The sequence below is a fragment of the Petaurus breviceps genome, unplaced genomic scaffold (genome assembly GCF_028583685.1).
Source record: "Petaurus breviceps papuanus isolate PSGF00001 unplaced genomic scaffold, PetGlider_PUasm1.0 110, whole genome shotgun sequence".
NCBI classification, from domain to species: domain Eukaryota; kingdom Metazoa; phylum Chordata; class Mammalia; order Diprotodontia; family Petauridae; genus Petaurus; species Petaurus breviceps.
The window spans coordinates 1,463,996-1,479,643 of record NW_027185597.1 but is presented as its reverse complement, the minus strand read 5'-3'; the positions used below and the strand labels follow the sequence as shown (position 1 = coordinate 1,479,643).

The following is a 15,648-nucleotide window of genomic DNA, read 5'->3' as shown; positions in this document are numbered from 1 at the left end:
GGATGGATGGATGGATGGATGGATGGATGGATGGATGGATGGATGGAGAGAGAGAGGGAGGGATGCGGCGGTGGTTGGTGGATGGAGGGGCGGCGATGTCTCTGCCGGAAGGACCGGAGCCGGGGCGGGGGTGTAGGGGGCGCTCAGATCTCTCTGGACTGGCAGGAGGGCTGAGCCATGGAGCGTAGCGCGGCCCGATTCGGAGGTGACAGCTTGTCCCCAGCCTTCCGTGCGCTCTCCCTGGTTCTGTTTGTCTCCCGATTCTTCCTCCCCAGTGTCTGCTCTCAGGTCCCAGCTCCTCTTTCGGCCGCTGCTGCAGCTATGAGCTCTCGGCTCCCCCCTGGCGGCCCGAGCAAGCCCTGCTTCGGAGAGAGCATTTGAGATTTTAATGCAAACATGCATTAAAAAGTAGACGAGGATAAAAATGTGTTGGTAATATAGTTTAGGAATAAAGAATAAATGAATTCAATGTCTTATAGTCTAACAGAAGCCTCATCACTATATTTCCTAAATAATTTTTCTTCCAGAAAAGAGTCAAGAAGCACTGGGTGTAACAAAAAAAAAATGAAACTGATTAATCTTGACAGATAGGAAATAGTTAAATAATAGTGAGAATTGTTTCTAAATCAGCTGACTATGTCCAACCAGACCACTGAATTTCAGAGACAGCTGGTGGAAGAGTGGTTAGAATGATGGGACTGGAATCAGGAAGACCTGAGTTCAGATCTAACCTTAGACATTTACTTGGTGTGTGACCATGGACAACTCACTTATCCTTTCTTTTCCTCAGCTTCCTCCATTGTAAAATGGGTATAATAATAGCACCTACTTAGCAGGGTCGTGAGGATCAAATGATATAATATTTATAAAAAATGTTTAGCATAGTGCCTGACACATAGTAAGTTTTATATAAATGCTTATTCCTTTTCCCATTAGAACAAATATCAAAATTAACACTTAACTAGACAAACAAAAATGAGAAGAAAATATAGCATGTAATTAATGTAACTTTATCAAGAGCTATTTAAATAAGTTAGTAATATGAAAAATGGAAAATGGATATGAGAACAGATATCTATCATTACTTCCTATGGAAATACAATGAATTAAATCAGTTTCTACAGCAAAGACACCAAAAAGAGCCAAGGAAGATGCTTTCCAAAAAATCTTTTATCTTCTTGCCAAGTAAAGAATGTGGTAGCAAATATAGTGCTATTTTAAAATAAAAATGTGCTTGTAAAATCTTAGAAAGGAGGATGATAGAAGAATATGAGCCCATATAATCCCTTAAAGAAGAATGAGATGGTAGAAAAACAAACAAGTTTACATAAAACGTAGTGCGTGACCTAATTAAGCCAGACCACACCAACAGCTTTAAAGGTAAAAAGGGAAAGAGGACAGCAATGAGATGAAAAAGAGAAATACAGCAGTCAAAATTACTATTGAAAAATCCCTATCATGAATAACACTGTACCTACTACTTTAGGACACTAATTTCATAATAGCTGATATGCTTCAATGGAAAAGTAAAAAAAAAAGACAATTTTTAAATAAAGGAATATGGAAATATATATATATACATATATATATATATGTACATGAGGAGGTTTATACATAAGGATTATAATGTTAATCACATTGAGGAATTAAATCTCATGTTGAAAGGATACCAAATGCTGAACATTACCAGTGGATTCTATTCAGTGCAATAAACATTTTTTAAGGAATTATTACGTACCTTTCTTACTACTGATATATAAAAACAAAAAGAAAAAGAAAAAAGAAGAAACAAGTCCTCACCATCAAGAGTTTATATTCTATTGGGAGGAGAACAAAACATATGCCTAAGTTAGTACATAAAAAGTATTTTCAAGGAGGCATATCTTAACAGGGAGCATGAGGAAAGGTCTGTTATAATTATAGGATATTATGAGGCAAGGGATGTGTGGAGAGATAGCCAAGAACTGCTCCCAACGATAAAATATGAATGCACCATGGTAACAAGTACCTACATCATTGAGGTCACAAATTCATCAAAGCAATTGGTGTTCTAATCACTGTGAGGACTATGGAGACATAGCAAACATCATTTCTGCCTCAAAGAGTTTATAAAGGGGCATCAATAACCTGAGGGTTTTACAGAAGAGTATAAACAAGATTGAAGAGTCTCAAAACAATCTCATTTGAAGAATGGTTGAAGAAAGTGAGATTGTTTATCTGTAGAAGACAAGACCCTGTGGAGAAGGGATCAATACCTGTTCCATAAAGCTTTCTCTGATGCCCTATGTGCTAGTCTTCCCTCCCTCTTTAAAATTCCTTTCATTATAATTATCTACCCAGAAGAATACGATTCCTAGATGCCAGGTAAAGGGTGGGCTCGTGTTTGACAATGTTCCCTCTCAAAAAAAAAACCTACATAAAACATACTTGCAGGTTTAATCTACATTATTAATATTTTCACTATCACTGTTTTAAATATAGAAAATAAACAAAACAGACCCTGATTTGTAGTGTTTGCTGATATCCAAGGTATAAAAGCTTACCCTGAGTATTTAACAATGAGCTCTTGATTAGCCAATTTCAGTTGACTTCTGCACAGTCCTAAAGAAGAGACTTTTATTTTTGTCTTTAAATTCTTGGATATATGGAAAGATTCTTAGACATACTAAATCCTTAATAAAATTTTGTCAGATTGAATTGATCCCTGAAAGAAGAATCAGAATTATTCCAGGTAATTCCAAAGGGCAATGGATGAAAGTTTGTAAAGAGTTACAATGTTGAGAATAATCCTTAAATTATTGCACATTCAGTACATAATGACAGTGTATCCTATCTTGTTAAAATTGAAATGTTATTAATCAAAGTTCACAAAAAGTGTAAAAGAACTTTAAATGGATAAATTTTCAAATAATGTTCCTTATAAATTTGCAACATCTGTACTTTTGAAGTAAAACTTAAAATACACTAAGATTTTAGGCCTTTGTTTTTTAGAGGGCAATTGGGGTTAAGTGACTTGCCCAAGGTCACACAGGTACTAAGTGTTAAGTGTCTGAGGCCGGATTTAAACTCAGGTCCTCCTGACTCCAAGGCAGGTGCTCTGTTCACTCTGCCACCTAGCCACCCCCAAGACCTTAATTTAGAAAGGCTAAATCATCCACTATAACCTGGGTCATCACCATTCTTCTTGAACTTTGTCTTCCCACTGGACTTCAGTGACTCTGGAGGAAAGAATGAGGTTTACTACTTTGCACAACTCTGACCCCTCAAATCCAACTCATGCAGAAGTCCAGGCATCACCCTCATGATGTCATTAGTTCTCTTTGAGAATGAAGGATGAACAACAACAAAAAAAAACAACAAGCAAAAGAAAGACTATAATGATCTCTGCTTTAAAACAAATTCTCTCCTGGTGGGAGGCAGGAATGAATTAGGTGCAAGGTAGGTGTGATATTTAATGGATGAGGAACTGTCAAAAATAACAGGAATAAGAAACATAATTAAGGAAGTCTGATTGGAAGAGAAAATAGTTAGGTGCCACAGGGAATAATGCTAGGTTTGGAGACAGGAAAAATCATATTCTTGATTGCAAATATGGCCTCAGACACTTCATAACTAACTATGTGACCCCGGGCAAGTCACATCACCCTATCTGCCTTTGTTTCTTCATCTGTAAAAAGGGCTGGAGAATGAAATGGAAAACCATTCCAGTATTTTTGTCAAGAAAACCACAAACAGGGTCACAAAGAATTGGACATGATTGAAAATGACTGAACAACCAAAAGAGAATACAGCTTGGGCATATGTCAGATTGACAATTCAAGTGTTCTATTGCCACACCTGCAATTTCAGAAGAAATGGAAGAAGGACTCGAGCACATTATTTGAAAACCCTGTGGCAAACTCATTGGAAGACATATATGAATGTTTCACAGGACAGGTAGGCTTTAATTGATTGATTGATATTTGTATCATTGTAGGGAACTTTCAAACAAACAAGATCATAAACCCATTTGGCTGAATATAAATATTCATTGATTTGATTTAATCTTTACTCACAGAATCTATATTCTAATGCTGTAAGCATCTCTGGAACTCTCTTCTGAAAATTTTTGCCAGTTTTCTACTCCTCTATAAAGTTGTGGTTCAGTATGTTAACTAATATTTGATGAGTCCAGTGAAAAAATGTCCTCACAGTTCTTAGGGGAAGTCAGTGTGGTTAAGTGGAAAGAATATTAGACCTCATGTCAGAAGTCCTGGATTCAAATCCAAAGTTAAATCTGCTACTCAATAACTTGGGAAATTTATTTAAATTCTTTGGGTCTCATGTTTCTTCATCTATAAAATGGTTGTAATTGAACTATGAGTCAGCAAGACTAGCTGCCTTCTGAGGTTCTTGCCCGCTCTAAAACTATGCTATGAAGTGATTTTTCCCAGAGTCAAATTCTACACTCCATCCATCCATAGATTAATTTCTTTTTTGGAGGGGGTGGTGGAGGCTTAACAAAAAAGGTATCACAAAATATGCCACAAGGTGTCCAAAGAAAAAATATATTTTTATTTCTTTCACCTAAGGCTTCTTAGCAGAAAAAAGAAATTGTTCATTTATCTTAGGAAGAAGAAAAGGAATGCAGCTTGGTTGGTTGTCCATTTTAATTTGTCTTCTTAATATATCTTTAAATATATGCTTCATAAATGTATGACATAGGATGAACTCATTTGAGTGTTCCTGAATGTCTGAGTTACTACTATAAATAGGCATGAATTTTAATATTAGTGAATTGAAAGTTGACTGCCATTTCCTTTGTTTGAGAAACTTGTATTTAAGAAGGGTTGAATAGTCTAAATTTCTTCTGATTTGTTAGTGTTCTGATGAGGTCACTTAGAGTTGAGAAAGGAGGTTTAGATTTTTTTTTAATTTTGTAGGTTCAAATTGAATGTTACTCCATCCTTTTCTCTTAAAAGTTCACATTCACACAGTAATGCTCACCTAAGCTTTGTTTTTCTGAGACTTGTTTAGGCTTGTGCCATTTCTACCAAAGGTCTTTCCAAATCTCTCCTGTTGTCAATGCTCTCCCCCCACCTCCTGAAATCATTTTGTCATAAAACAGAGGTGTCAAATGCAGACATACTCCTAAGTGCAGCCTGAAATAGATTAAAATGTAATTGGGAAATATTTAACAAGACATAATAGAATACCAATAATGTTAATGTGATTTTCTAAGTCAGTATGTGGCCACAGGGATCTGTATGAAGCTTTAGGGACTCTGAGCTTGACACTGGTGCTGTAGAGAGTGACACAGTGAAGGAATTCTCTCTATACCAAGGCATATTGGCAACTAACTGCTCTACAATTTATAGTTTTCGCGAAGTGTCTTAGATACTAAGAAGTTAAGTGACCTGCTCAAAGTCACGCAGTCAGTAAATTTCAGAGGCCATTTCTTCATCCGCTATAGCAGCCCAATTCTCTATTTTCATAGTACTATAAATTTAGAGCTGGGAGAGATGTTAGAGGTCAATGAATCTAACCCTCTGTGATCCATTTTACAGATGAGGAAACTAAAGCCCAGAGAGGTTAAAGGTTAAATGATTTGGTCTGGGTCATACTGATAATAAGTATCTGAAGCAAGATTCAAATCTTCTTCATATTTTGTACGAACTTATTTATATACATATTCCCCTCTGTGCCCAACTCACCAAGCCTCCAAGAAAATATAAAAAAGTTGATGTCAAGAAACTATTTATTTTAAGCTGTGTATTCCTAAAGAAAAATAGACATTGTTATTCATTAAGTTGGATTCAATTGTTCATAGTACCTGAATACTCTTTACTAGAACTTCTATGGAATCCCATTGAAGAATAATTGTGGCCCCCTTTTAGTTGGACAGTGTTATAACATGCTATACAGTGATATTTCTATCCATATATTTTCACATGATCCTAAATTATATAGATTTCTCAAATTGATTTGCTGGGAATTAATGATTATCTGCTATTATATGAAATAACATCCAATCAAATAACCTTTTATTTTTGTGAATATAAATATCACATCAATGGGGGTGGAGCCAAGATGGTAGAATAAAAGCAGAAACTTGCTTGGCTCCTGCTCCAATTACCTCCAATACCTGTAAAAAATGATTCTAAACAAATTTTAGAGCTACAGAACCCACAAAGTGACAGAAAGAAATAAATCTCCTGCTGAAGGCAGCCTGGCCAACAGGAAGTGTCTATCACACCAGGCTGGGAACCGAGCACAGTCCTTTGTGAGCCACAGAAACCCAGAGTAGTAGTCCTGATTGTCCAGCCAGAGCAGACTTCAGAAGAGTGAATCACCAGCAGCTGTGGTGGTTTCAACACTTATCAACCCATCAACACCTAAGACAAAGTAAAAGGTCAGTGGCGAACCCGGTTGATCCAGGGTGAGAGAAGAGCCCGGTACAGCCCCTGCCCCCTGGGATGAGAGGTAGCAGTAGGGTGGTGGCTGTAGCGCTGCCCCGTGGCTGCCTCAGGAGCTCTTGGCCTGCAGATTATAGGGGAACCAAGCAACCATTCAAAGGGTAATTGTTCTTGCTTTGACCTGCTTGGATCTGAATTGCAGTCTTGGGTGGTGGTCCTGCGGTAAGGAACACTAGTGTGCCAGAGCTTGTGGTGGCTGTAGAGAGGGCACCCTCCTCATAACTCTGATAACAGCTCTGACAGCACTGCGAAAACCCAGCAATTTTTCTCCACTCTGGAAGCCTTACAAAGAGCTCAAAAGTCAAGAAATTGTCTGGCAAGTTGAGCAAGCAAAGGAAGCACAATCAGACCACAGAATCTTTTTTAGGGACAAAAAGGATCAAAACATGGAATCAGAAGAAGACAGCAAAGTCAAAACTCCTGCATCAAAAGCTTCCAAGAAAAATATGATTTGGTTACAGGCTATGGAGGAGCTCAAGAAATATTTTGAAAATCAAGTAAGAGAAGGGGAGGAAAATTAGGAAGAGAAATGAGAATTATGCAAGAAAATCATGAAAAGTGAGTCAACAGCCTGACTGAAGAAAACAATACCTTAAAAAATAGACTAACTCAAATGGCAAAAGAGGCACAAAAAGGCAATGAGGAGAAGAAAAATCCTAGGAATATTTTAGCCAAATTCCAGACCTCCCAGGTCAAGGAGAAAATATTACAAGCAGTAAGGAAGAAACAACTTGAGCATTGTGGAAACACAATCAAGATAACACAAGATCTAGCAGCTTCTACATTAAGGGATCGAAGGACTTGGAATAGGACATTCTGGAGATCAAAGAAGCTAGTATTAAAATCAAGCATCATCTACCCAGCAAAAGTGAATATAATGCTTCAGGATACAATATGGTTATTCAATGAAATAGAGGACTTTTAAGCATTCTTAATGAAAAAACCAGAGCTGAAAACAAAATTTAACTTCCAAATACAAGAAGCATGAGAAGGTAAACAGGAAAAAGAAATTATAAGGAACTTATTAAAGTTAAACTATTTACATTCTTACATGTAAAAATGATAATTGTAACTCATGAGACTTTTCTCACTATGAGGATAGTTGAAGGGAATATATATGCATATATATGTATAGGAGGGTATATGTGTGTGTGTATATATATATATATGTGTGTGTGTGTACATGTATACATAGAGGGCACAGGATGAGTTGAATATGAAGGGATGATATCTAAAAAAATGAAATTAAGAGGTGAGAAAAGAATATATTGGGAGAAGAATAAAGGGAGAGATAGAATAAGGTAAATTATCTTACATAAAAGAGGCAAGAGAAAACTATTACATTTGAGGAGGACAGCAGGAAGGTGAAACAGAATGGGTCAAACTTACTCTCATTGGATTTGGCTTAAGGAGGGAATAACATATACACTCAATTGGGTATCTTACCTTACAGGAAAGTAGGGGGGAATGGGATAAGAGGGGGAATGATAGAAGGGAGGGGAAACTGGGGGAGAGGGTAGTTCAAAGCAAACACTTTTTAAAGGCACAGGATCAAAGGAGAAAACAGGATGGAGGGAAATACAGTTAGTCTTTCACAATATAACTGCTATGGAAATGTTTTGTGTAACTACACTTGTACAACCTATACTGAATTTCATGTCCTCTCAGTGGGGGTGAGTGAGGAGGTGTAATGGCAAGCACAGAAGTAGTTCATACCTTGTTTCAGCTGTTGAATTAATACATTGTTTCAGTTCAAGTTTCTTTTGAGCCTTATATCAAGTCTGTTAAGAACAAGAACATGTGAACCCCACAACTTGTGAACCCTAGAGCTTATGAACTCCTACAACAGGAAGGGGAGGGGCTAAGGACCACATATAAGGAGAGGCCCAGGCTAGAGACAGCAAAACTGAGAAGAGGACTCTCATGGTGGCAGAGTCAAGAAGGAGAAAACTTGTGCTAGCCCAGCACTCTGTTTGTCTGCTCTGTCTGTGTTGATGTTTGTTTGGGATACTTTGTACAGAAGCCCTGGAACCTTACTGGAATCCCTGAAAGAGAATTTTCTGGTTCTATGTTTATAGAAGTCTTAGATGAGGGTTTTGAAGGTCCTGGAACTTTACTGATGATTTGTGCTGACCTCTTGGACCTTGTTTGTGGTTATGTGTTGATTTCTATGTTGATGATTTGTTTTGAGTTCTCAGACCTTGTTGGGGGGGTCTGAGTTGATTTCACAGGCAGATAGTGAATTGATGATGGTGCCAGCAATGTGTATGGATATTATTGTGGCTCTGTCAAGCTTTGTCTTCCCAGAAACAGGAACTGTGAAGGACTTGAGTGATGTTTGAAGGACACTGTGAACTTCAATATGGAATGGGAACTGGATGAAGAAATAGACAAGGAGCTGGACAAGGAACTAGGAGCTGCCTGCCTTTGAACCCAGGTGACAGTTGGAACTGTGTAGCAGCAAGCACCCTAGCATACCCAGGGTGGCTGCCAACACAGGTTCTTAGATCTGTTTTGCTAAAAGAAAGCAACTCAAAATGGGTTAACAATCTTGCTTTAATCAATCAAACATATCATTTACCTGGTTCAGGGGAAAAAGTTCAGCACCCCAAACTTCAGAGTATACAGACAGAAATATTTCAAGCAGACAGGTCTCCAACTGTCCAACCATTACATCCATACCAAATCACAGTTACCAAAGAGGGAAGCATCAACATCTGGGTTTTTCAAAGCTTGGGGTCTCTCAACGGTTGCCCAGAGTCTCATCTGGTCAAATCACACAACACTTCTCAAAGTGAGCCCCCAAACAAAGTCTCACATCAGGGATTATATAGCCTTCTCCTGGGTCAGAGAATGTAACAACCCTCTTGACCCACTGCCCAATCACAAAGCACCAAGGCATGGTTATTCCTGAAAAACAAGCCTCCCACCACAGGCTCCAGGTGCACTTAACCTAGGGGCAGGCAAGATTTTAAAAATTTACATTCCTGTAACAAGCTGGGGCCATGGAAGAGGAACCATGGAGGCTGAGAGGCAGCCTCAAGTCAAGTTGAAAGAAGACTTTACTTGGATACTGTGTACTGACTGAGAAGATTATGATTTCAGGTGACCTAGGGGTGGAGAACTTTGACTTTTATACTTTGTGATTAAATTAAGGATTTTGTGATTTACTAAATGAATGTACTTTGTTGAAAACTATGTGACCACTTTGGTGAAAACTACATGGCTATTTTAGTGATAAGTTGTTGAGTTGTGACAAGGTGGATGCTCTATTTTGATTTTCTGTGATAAGCTGTAACATTGTGAATGCTGTACTTTGATTTTCTGTGAATGTTTTGCTCTGATTTGTTATCCAATAAATAGAGTTCACTATTCTATGTAATCAGAACCTTGAAAGCTGCTCACAGCAGCAGTCCTTTGGAATTCTGTATGTGGTTGGCTTTACCAGAGAGAAGAAGGGAAAGAATCTGGAAAACAAAATTTTAGAAACAAATGTTAAGAAAAATTGCTTTTTACCTGCAACTGGGAAATAAGATATACAGGCATTCGGGTATAGAAATCCATCTTGCCCTACTTGAAAGTTATGGGGGGGGGGGAATGGGAGGATATAAGAGGGAACAGATTGGGGGAAGGGGTATTCAGTGAGTGCACTATCTTGGGGTGAGGGGTAGAGGAAAGACAGGGAAAATTTTTGTAACTCAAAATCTTATGAAAATGAATGTTGAAAACTAAAAATAGGGGCAGCTAGGTGGCACAGTGAGTAAGAGCTCCAGCCTCAGAGTTGAGATGACCTGGGATTGAATCTGGGCTCTGATACTTAGCACCACACCCAGAAATAACTGGCCATGTAACCTTGAGCAAGTTACTTAACCCCAACTGCTTAAAAAAAAAAGAAAGAAAACTAAAAATAAAGGAAAAAAAGAAATATAAGATCAATACTTTTCATTTCCTTTGATAATCAATCAATGTATTTTAGAATCTAACAATGTGTGAACAAAATAACTAATTCATATTTTTGGTTTGTTTTTTTGTTTTTGCTTTTTGGAGGGCAATTGAGGTTAAGTGACTTGCCCAAGGTCAGACAGCTAGTTTTTTTTATTAAGTGCCTGAAGCTGGATTTGAACTCAGGTCCTCCTGACTCCAGGGCCAATGCTCTCCTCACTGCACCACCTAGCTGCCCCTCTAATTCATATTTTTAAAGGGAAAATATAAACTATATCTGTAGGTGGTACAACATATATAAAGTGTACATATGTGTATACATATATATTATATAGATTCTAGTGTTCTACTAAATTGACTCTTCCTTGAGGGCAGGCATTATCTCATATACATTTCTGTATATTTCTCAGTGCCCAACATAGGATTGTGCACACAGTAGGTTCTCAAAATTTGCTTAATAAATGAGTGAATGTCGGGGAAGTACAACTTTTAAAGTGCACTGAAGTTCCAATAAAAATTCTCATGTTTTTCAAATGAGATGAGGTATGTAGGAAACAATTACAATAGTTTCTGATTTGGTATGGTTTTCCTTTAGTAAACAAACACATCCCAAGCTACCAATTTCCAAATACTAATTGGTACACTGTGACATATTCTGAGAAAGCTAAAGCCACTGAAGTCACCAGAAATTAGTACAGGCAATGCTAAATTTACAATGGAAAGATCGAGGTAGATGCCTAGGAATGTGGACAAAGGAGATGAAAACACAATTCAAGCTGAGATCAGGTAGTGGGAAGATTAACCAAATAAACACAAAGCTCAGAGGACATGAGGACAGGCTGGCACACAAGTGCAAGTTTGGCTTCCTCTGAATATGAACCTGCCAAGTGATATCCATTCATTCAGTTAACAAATCTTTAGTAAGTACTTACTATGTGAGAGGCACTGTGCTAAGCACAACATACCCTTTATACTCCAAAAGAAACTGAGCTACTGTAATTAATGACTTGTGCGTCTTACCTGACTCCCATAATTTTCTTTATTCTCTCATTTAAGAAGCATAGCAATCCCAAGGAGAATAAGAAGCCAAGGATGAAGGAAATTCACAAAAACAAACAGAAAAAAAAACCAATGCATTGGATAAATGGCATGCCTAAACTTACTGTCCAAGTTGATGCTTCTGATTATATAAAGGAATCTATTATTTGAACCATTAGAAAATGTAAATGAAGCATTCAAGGTTATATTATGGCACAAGAATTAACTTTTTCCCCTTCATGACAGATTAACTTTGTCACATACGTAATGATAACCCAATTTTCTCTCTTCACTGTTCAGTTTCTATTTAGTGTTGTTATATAAGGTGTTATTTTCTAAGAACATCATATCAGCTTTATATAAACTTTTTACTACACCTCACAAACACTGTGTGCTTCTGGCATCTGATAGAGAACTACTGATCTGTGATGCTCTAAAAGCAGCTCTTGAATTTACAGATGGAATTACAATATGGCTGGTTAGATGTTATGTCAATACTGGGTGGTAAATGTGAGCATAAGGTGTGAAAATATCTGCAAAATTATTTCTAAATGCTGTTGCTCTAATGAGACTTGATAGCAACAATATTAATGTACAGAATATACGATACCCACACTTTCAACAATAATTTTACAAAAACCTCCTATTAATAGAGAGCTTTATAATATCAACAAACCGATCAGTAAAGTGCCTATTATATTTTAGACCTTGTGCTAGGCTCCAAGCAAACAACAACAAAAGTAGAAAGAAAAAAAACCTGTAAGCCCTCAAGGAGTTTACGTTCTAGTGAAAGGTGAAATATGTATATATGCATGTTTGTGCAGGTCATTAAAGCATAGGTCTACACAAAATAAATTCAAGATGATTTTGGAGGGGGGAGGAGGTGCTATCAGGGGAATCAGGAAAAGTTTAATGTAAAAGGAATCAACTAGAGATTATAAATGGTGAAGATGAAAGAAAGTATGATTCAGACCACAATGTTGTACATGAGGAAGATTAAAAGAGCCAGTTTGCACATGAAAATAGGTAAAGTATAATTAGGTTGGAAAGAGAGTCTGGGACTAGATGTGGCCATTTTTAAACACTAACAGAAGACTTTACATTTTATTCTATGGTAATAATAAAAAGTTAGCTTTTATATAGCTCTATGTGCCAAGCACCCCTCTAAGTGCTTTAAAATTAGTATCTCATTTGATCCTGACAACGACCTGGGGAGGTAAGTGCTTTTACTATCTTCATTTTACAGATGAGAAGACTGAGGAAACGATGTTAAGTGACATTTCCAATATCACATGGCTTGTAAGTGTCTGAAGTCATATTTGAACTCGTCTTCCTAATACCAGGCCTAGAGTTCTATCCACTGTGCCATCAAGCTGCCCATAGTAATAGAGGCATAATAATAATAATAATAATAATAATAATAATAGTGATAGGTGGGCATTGGAGATTTTTAAGTAAAAGAATGATGTGGGAAGACCTAGGTCCAATAGAATGGGTGTTTAGGAAGAACACTTTAACTATGTGGATGATAGTTTTGAGAGGTGAGAGACTTAAGGCAGGGAGACTACTACACAAGGCGACTAAAATCAATCAGGGGAAGAGGTGATGATGATGTTCTAAACTAGGCTGTTGGCTGTGTCAGTAGAAAGAATGGGACTGATGCAAAAAATGTCTTAGATGGAGAAATGACAAGATTTGACAAGCGAATGGATATATGTGGCTGGGGAGACTGAGGAATCAGGTATGCCACTGACAGTGAGAACCTACATGACTAAAAGGATGGCAATACTCTTGACAAAAAATAGGAAAATTAGGGGAATAGAGTGAGTTTGGAAGGAAGAAAGAAAGGATTTATTTTTGGACACAATGAGTTGGTGATGCCATGGGCTATCTAGTGTGAGATGTCTGATATAAAACAGTTGGTGATATGGGAATGGAGAGCAGAATGGAACCCAGGGCTAGATATAGAGATCTAGATATATAGGCAGTCACCTATATAGTGATAATAATTAAACCCATAGGAAGTGATTAGGTCACAAAGTGAGAACATAGATACGGATACATCAAATTACCTTCACAGAATATCATAGATTGAAAGTGAGAAGGGACCTCTAATAGTCTAACCTCCTTTCATAGCTAAAGAACCCAGGACAGTTATGTGATTTGTCCATTTTCTTTTCTTTCATTTTCTTTTATTCTTAAAGTTGAATACATTTCTTTTTTAAGTAAATAATATTTTGTTTTTCCAATTACATGCAAAGATAGTTTTCGACATTCATTTTTATAAGATTTTGAGTTGCAAAATTTTTTTCCTTCATTTTCTCTCTCCCTCCTCCCCTCCCCAAGATGGAAAACAATCTGATATAGGTTATATATATGCAGTCATGTTAAACATATTTCCATATTAATCATGTTTTGAAAGAAAAAACAGAACATAGGGGTAAATCACAAAAAAGCAAAGGGAAAATAGATAGCATGCTTTGATCTGCATTCAGACTCCATAGTTCTTTCTCTATCATCCTTCATTTTCAAAGAGGACCGATGACATCACTGAGAGGTCTTGACTAGCATGTGAATTAGATGTGTTAGACAGAGATGAACAAAGTCATCAACTTTACTCTCTTTCAGAGTCATCAAAGTTCAGTGGCAAGATAAAACTCAAGGCCCTTGGCAATGAACTGGGATGCAGTGGATGACCTTGGTGTCTTTAATGTCTGAGCAAGCTCTGAGTGGTTCACAGCACTCGCTTCAGTTGCTTTCATGGCCATTGAAACAAACTGTTCTCATTTTCCCATTATCCTGGGGGAAATCTTCATATACTTGGGGTAAACCTCCCTCTAATGTATGGGTTAGAGGCCTGTTGGTTACTCTCAGTCTGGTTTAGTTCATCTGCAAAGATAGCATTACTAAGGTGTGGACATTGTACATGCTACAGTTTCTTGGAGCCATAGGTGAGAGTTGGGTGACAGATGGACACCAAAGATGGATAAGCTGCCCTGTAAAGGGCTCAGAAAGCCTTCACACCAGAGATGCTAGTCCTCCCTGAACACCACATACAGCCTGAAGTCCTTTGTATCCAAAGTCACAAAGGTAGCAAACATACGGGTGGCATTTGAACCTAAAACTTTTGACTCCACAGCCAATGATCTTTTTGCTGTTTTATGTTTTCCTCTCTCTTCCTAAAATTCACTAAAGGGCCATGATAATTATATTTCAAGAGTAAAATGCTAATCTATCAAGGGTAAAATACTGATCTATTGACCAATTTTCAACCAGCATTCTTTGGTAATATTAATCCCCTTCCTCTCTTGTCTGGACTGGGAATGTATAATTGCTCAGGGGAATTGAGGGGTAGTTTTGATCTATTCAACTGTGATTGAATTAATCTTTCTACATATGGATTGCTTATCAGTTAAGTTACAAAGTGCCCTGGCATGTATTCTGGATGAAAAGTATTAGGCAAATATAAGGGATTATTATTTTAGAAAGAAAAATCTATGTTACGTGATGAAACAGGATGAGTAAAAGATGGCCAGTGTACCATGAAAGAAAACGTACTAGAACTTAAATAGACTGGACAGGCAAATTACCCATTTCTTTAAATAATGGTAAAATTCTGCCCCAAGACTTATGAATCTTCAAATGAAAATGAAGCTATAGCAGCAAATATGTTTGCTTTAAACACTACGAAAAATCATTGAATTTTTTTTAACCTCTAGAAGGAATTTTAGTACCCTAGTCTAGCCCCTTAATTTTACAGCTGAAAAGCTTTGAGACCCAGAAAGGTTAAAGTTACAAGTCCAAAGTCACACAATTATTTAGTGGTAGAATGGTAATTAAAATTTTCCAGAAATAGAACAAGCTGCCTTGGGAGCTAGTGAGTTCCTCATCACTAGAGGCATTTAAGTGGAAGAGTACAAATGACCACTTGTCAGAAATAACGTAGATAAGATCTATGCTTTGGTTAAGAATTAAACAGGTGACCTCTAGAGTCCTGTCCAAATCACTTCTATAATTCTATGATCTTCCTTAATGGGGCTTGACCTGGTAAAATCTTAGGTCATTACTGCCTTTGCTGTATATGTCATGACAACTCACCAGTCCTTGAGAAGAAAAAGATTCTGAAACATTGATACAATCCACTGAACACAGAGATGTTTCCCCTTACTTTAAATTTTCCAATGAAAGAACTTTTGCTGCCTCCTTTCGTAAA

General features: G+C 37.4%; 1 pseudogene; it reads right to left on the bottom strand.

The window, feature by feature from the left end:
• Window positions 1-351, bottom strand: part of LOC138156677 (beta-synuclein pseudogene) — a 1,493-nt pseudogene extending 1,142 nt beyond the window's left edge.
• Between the last annotated feature and the right edge of the window lie 15,297 nt (window positions 352-15,648).